Below are 6,270 nucleotides of genomic sequence, written 5' to 3'. Positions count from 1 at the left end.
AACTTTTGGCAGCAAATGGCAATGAATCGATCAAAAGTGAAAGCAACTGTTAACCAAACAGAACAATCTATTGCTGTGAAAGCCAGGGCGATGTTAAGACTGCAAATGGGTGTATAGTCCAAAAATGAATATGAGAGGTATATGTCATTAATCTCATAAAATATGACAGCAAATATTATCACTAGTAGATCTGCCACTGCCATGGACACGAGGTAACGTGTGATGCATTTAGAAAGTCCACATCTTCCACGGGAGAGAATCCAAATTGCTATTAGATTACCTGGAAGAAAATGAAAATAAAACGACTCTAAGCCACGGAGATCATCAATTTGAGAATATTTCACATATAAACTACCATTAAATCCTCATCTCAGTTTCATTTTGTTTCACATAATCGTGTCAGTTCAGCTTTCAGTAAATCAAAACTCAGTTCAGCTAGTTTATCCCAGAGTATGTTATATCTAAAATAGATATCAATGTACAACGGAGTGATATTTATCCTGATTTGATTTGTCCAACTTCTATGTAATTTAGTGGGACACACAAGACTTTAGCTGTGATACCCAATATCTGGGTCTCAACAATACAATAGAATTTTCTCAAATTAGTGTCTGAGCAGCTCTTTTCCCTTTCATTTTCTGCACCGTAAATAAAATGTGGCATATGAAAATGTATGCAATAAGTTAAAAAAAATGGCGTTATCAGTTCAGATCACCACTATTATTTTCAATCAGATTTTATGGTTAGTATTAAAAACATCAGAAGGAAAGTAATGACTACTAATCCATTATGACTCATTTTGATCCATCGTGTTCAGTGAAGCAGCAATTCCATAAATCACAAAATAAACAAATAAGTAATTTGTCATCAGTCAATGAATCACTAAATCCATAATCTGCAAAAAAAGCATGATAAACTATACAATGCATATGCTTAATCGACTATCTAAACATGTCATAGTTGAGCTAAGCACATAACTCATCAGGACTGTACATTGAAAACATTGAAATACTGCAGGTCACAACGGGTCAGGTAGCATCCATGGGGGGAGACAGAGAGAGAGAGAGAGAGAAACAACGAGATAGAAAGCTAACGTTTCGAATCTAGATGACTGTAATCTCTAATAAAGATTCATCTACACTATAAATGTTAACTTCCTCTGTCCATAGATGATGCCGGAACCGCTGTGATATCCAGCATTTATTTTTTTCAATACAGATTCCAGCATTTGCAGTATATTGATCCCCGTATTATACTCTTTGGTTTACCTTCATCTAAAGATTTCAACATCAAATATATGTGACAAATATTTAGTTCTATTAAGAGTTTATCGTGTCTGCTTTACGATAGGTTTTGAGCACTAATCTGCAATTTGTTAACATCCACTCTTTTGCTGCCCGACTTTTTACTGGAGCCTCTCTGCATTCAGTCCAGTGCTCCCTTTAAGATAGCTCGAGTCTCTTTTCAAAGTTGTACGCCAGAGACGTACATCTCAGTTGACTCTATTTTATAAAGTTTGTAAAATATAAGAATCAGTCAAAAATATCTGAGAATAACAATCTAGTGGTAAAACAGCTGTAAATAGTACAAAAATAAAAAAAAGTCAAAACTTGATGTGATTCGAGAAAATGTAATCAATTCTTTATGACTGTAACATTGCCCGTGAGCAATTCTATTGCATTTTCCTGCAAGTAAGCTAAACTCAAAGAGAAGCATAAACTGATCAAGGAGAATAAACTGTCCTGGAATGTCAGGGACGCTCAACATTAATAGATTGCAGTGCTTGTCAAGTATTTGTCCAGTTATTATGTCGTTTGTCATGTTAAATATCTCATATAATTATTTCAACTTTTTGTTGGATTCATTTCTCCCCAACGTTCAGCTTTATGATCGCTCTTCCTGATTCACATTCAGATGAAAAATTCGCCTTTATTTGTATCTCCAACTAAAAAGACTGCTTCAAATTTATTTCAACTTGTCATAGTTATGACTCAAAACAAGTTCGAGAATTTAAGTTGGAGGGAAAAGGAAATCATTCAGTTTCAGTTTTGAATAGCGAATTTCCTCAAAATTCCATAATAAGATCCATAAAAGAACTTCAGTGAATTTGGAGCATAGACATTAACGGTATTTTGTTACTGCAATTGTTTGTGTTGTAAAGATATAAGTTAATACAACATAACAAATGGAAATGTTCATAGCCAAATCGAATTGAACAACAGAAGTTTGAGACCACTAATACCAAGTATATAGCTGTAATTTATTCAGAGGAGAATAGGCAGCCAGACACGACAAATTATATGTCTAAAAAAAGACAGCACGATTAGTCCATTAGCAAAGATAGCAGTGCAATCACATTTAGTTAAAAAAGGAAGAATTCACTGTTGTAACTTACAGGGAACACTAACCGCTGCAAGGATAGGATAATAAATTGCTTCCACCTGTAGAATTATAGGTCGTACCATTTTCTCAGAGATGAGTTACCGTCTTGTTGTGATTCACGCACGGATAAGATGCATTGGTTTGAGGCTGCTATATGCATTAATTTGTAAGAAGCTCAATTTATACAATGAGGTCAGGCAAATTACCATGAATTGACATTCGTCACAGTTACTTGAACAAATTGATGAAGCAATCTTTTTTTTACCCCAATGCTCAGTGGGAATGGAAATTTACAACTTCAAAGTCCCAACTGTAATCAAGAACATATACAGTTGAATAATAATTGAATTGACGTTCAATTTTCAATTGGTTTTGACTTTGTAGCTTCCAGTGATGTGGATCATGTCAGTTTAGACTGCTGCTTCCTTCATATGTTTTCACCTGAATAATTTCACATGTGTTGTTTTGGGTGTTGAAAATGTTGCTCATTGGAGGGATTAGCTCTTCTAATGGTTGTAGCTACTGAATATTCACTGAACAAACGGTACGCTCATGTTTTAAGTCACCCCAGACTGCAGTGTTGTTCATGGAGTATTAGTTAACTCTTTTCTATGGGCTCCCAAATACTACTGGAAATTTGTGACGGGATACCATTGGGACAAATTCCACAATAACTTCAAATAACATGTGGATTGCCAAACGTTGCTGTGGAGGGAGATAATTGTCATTACGACAATGACCTTGCAACTGAACACCAGCAGTCAGGCACCTAGATGCTGAGTAAATCTGTTGGTCTGATTAGTTGCGCAGTAGAACTGGGAACCAGTGGAAAACTAAACTGGAATGTTAGCTCCTCGTCGCACTATTAGTATAGTTATGAACAATTTATTACAACTCCTTGTAAACATTCACGAATAAGACTATGGTAATGGTTACCACTGGCTGCATTCGTATAAAATGGAGCCATCTGCATTCCTACATAGAGTCATAGAGATGTATAGCACGGAAACATACCCTTCAGTCCAACCCGTCCATGCCGATCAGATATCCCAACCCAGTCTATACTCACCTGCCAGCACCCGGCCCATAGCCCTCCAAACCCTTCCTATTCATATATCCTTTTAAATATTGCAATTGTACCAGCCTCCACCACTTCCTCTGGTAGCTCATTCCATACACGTACCACCCTCTGTGTGAAAAAGCTGCCCGTTAGATCTCTTTTATATCTTTTCCATCTCACCCTAAGCATATGCCCTCTAGTTGTGGACTCTCCATCCCAGGGAAAACTTTGTCTATTTATCCTATCCATGTCCCTCATAGTTTTGTAAGCCTCTGTAAGGTCACCCCTCAGCCTCCGACGCTCCAGGAAAAACAGGCCCAGCCTGTTCAGCCTCTCCCTACAGCTCAAATCTTCCAACCCTGGCAACTTTCTTGTAAATCTTTTCTGAACCCTTTCAAGTTCTGCAACATCTTTCCGATAGGAAAGAGACCAGAATTCAATCCAATAATCCAGTAGTCTAACCAATGTCCTGTACAGGGTCAACACGACCTCCCAACTCCTGTACTCAATACTCTGACCGATAACGTTAGGGAGGATTATATGGTCCTCAAGGGCAATGAAGTCTCTTTCTCAGAAAAATGATAGTGATAATCTGAAACTCTTGTCAGTCACTCGAGCACAGTTGCTGAATCTGAAACAAATTCTAAAATGGTGATTCCTAATTTTTCACTGCAAAATACTCTTCTTGGGCTGACAGGTTCCACACAAATGTCAGGCTACGACCATCGCCAATACAAGACAATCTAATGAAATAGTGCTGTCACTGGATTAGTAACTCACTGCATTAGTAATCCAGCAGCCCTGGACTAATGTTCCTGAGTTGTCTGTTAAGACGCATGTAAATGTATTGAGTACAGCCTTGAAATTAAAAGTTAGTATCATAGAAACAATGTAAGTGTTTGTTGCAAAAACCAATGTGGTTCACTAACGCATTTTCCAGAAGGAAAGCTGCACCACTCCCCTGACATGGTTTTGCTTCCATGTTACTCAAGTCGAGATCTGACTCATAACCACATTTTGAAATGGGCAAGCAAGCAATGATGTACATTAACCTTCTACAATGTCTCGAAAAGGGACGTGAAACTGGACAGTCCAACTGAGTCAACAAGGATCCAGAAATGACACCAAGAACAAAGCCTTGTTGGACCTGGAAAGTCCTCTTCACTACATAGAAAGTAAACCTGTACAACACAGTTTTCCCACAGTAATTGGTGTTGATAAATCATTTCCTCACTCATCAACCCTCTGCAGACACCAGTATGTTAAGATTAGAGAAACACATTGGGTGTAAGTTATCGAGCAGTACGTTAGTTGCATTAATATGAGGTGCATGACAAATCAGTCACAACGTATTTCACCCTCTGCCTACACAAATTGATTCACACTGGAGAGAACTATTCATATGTAGAGTGTGCAATAAATGATTTATGAATTTATCAGGCGGCCGTGCATTTCACATCAGAGACACCATTGAAGTATAAAATATGTAACATCTCATTTGCAAGGTCTTGGAACCTATTGACACACCGGAGTATTCACACCATCAAATAAGACACCTCTGGTATAGAAGACAAAACACACAGAAAGTGACCCTTTAAGAAGGAAATTTCCAGTAAATCTATTGTAATGTCTTCAGTCATTGTGGGATGCCTGAAGATTCATATGGGAGCAGAACTATCAGGTGCCACGTTTTTACTAAGGCTTTTCCTCATTTCACCAATCTCTGAAAGCCCTAGCAAATCAACACTGATGACAAAACGGTCAGATTTGAAGAGTGTAAAACGTTTTTATACAGTCAGTTTAACTGCTGATGCATACACGCATTGACACCTGGGAGCAACCCTAGTCATATGAATACTATCATAAATTATTCACACAGTTGTCGGACAACCCAGAACATCAATAAACCCACATTGGACGTGAACCATTCCCATGTGATTTCTGCCAGGATGTTTTCACCTACTCTTCTCTAGCCTTACACCACTGTCTCCGTGGAGTCCCAAACCAAGTTAGCTTCTGTTAAACTGCGTGTTATTTGTTGGTTCCCCTCCAGTGATCACACTGCTCCTTATACTCTGTCCATGACACCACTTCTCGCTCAGAAACGTGATAGATGTCTCTTTATAGTCACTTTCTGTCCTAGTCAGTCTGATGTCACCAGCAGAACCATGTTTCCCTGTCAGAACCATGAAGCGACCGGTCCCCTCTGTAGTACCCTGGTGAACTCCTCTTTCAATCATTCCTCCTCCATTGGCACTTTCCTATGGAATCTCAGAACGTGTACTAATTGCCTTTCACATCCTCTCTCCTCAATGTCCAAAACCTTACACTCAAGTTTGCTATATTCACTGCTCAAATGTTGGTCTCTTCCGCCGCATCTGCTCCCAGGAGCTACCTAGACTACACCTCCTCCCACCCTGCCCCCTGTAAAAACGCCATCCCATTCTCCCAATTCCTTCGTCTCCGCTGCAACTGCTCCTGGGAGGACCAGTTCCAAAACCGCACAACCCAGATGGTCTCTTTCTTCAAGGACCGCAATTTCCCGCCAGACGTAGTCGACGATGCCCTCCACTGCATCTCTTCCACTTCCCACTCCTCCGCCCTTGAGCCCCGCCCCTCCAACTGCCACCAAGACAGAACCCCACTGGTCCTCAGCTACCACCCCACCAACCTCCATGTACAACATATCATCCGCCATCACTTCCGCCACCTCCAAACGGACGCCACCACCAGGGATATATTTCCCTCCCCTCCCCTATCAGCGTTCCAAAAAGACCACTCCCTCCGTGACTCCCTCGTCAGGTCCACACCCCCCACCAACCTAACCT

Source organism: Chiloscyllium plagiosum, chromosome 37 (assembly GCF_004010195.1).
Source record: "Chiloscyllium plagiosum isolate BGI_BamShark_2017 chromosome 37, ASM401019v2, whole genome shotgun sequence".
In the NCBI taxonomy this organism is placed as follows: Eukaryota; Metazoa; Chordata; class Chondrichthyes; order Orectolobiformes; family Hemiscylliidae; genus Chiloscyllium; species Chiloscyllium plagiosum.
This window is presented reverse-complemented; position numbering follows the sequence as displayed.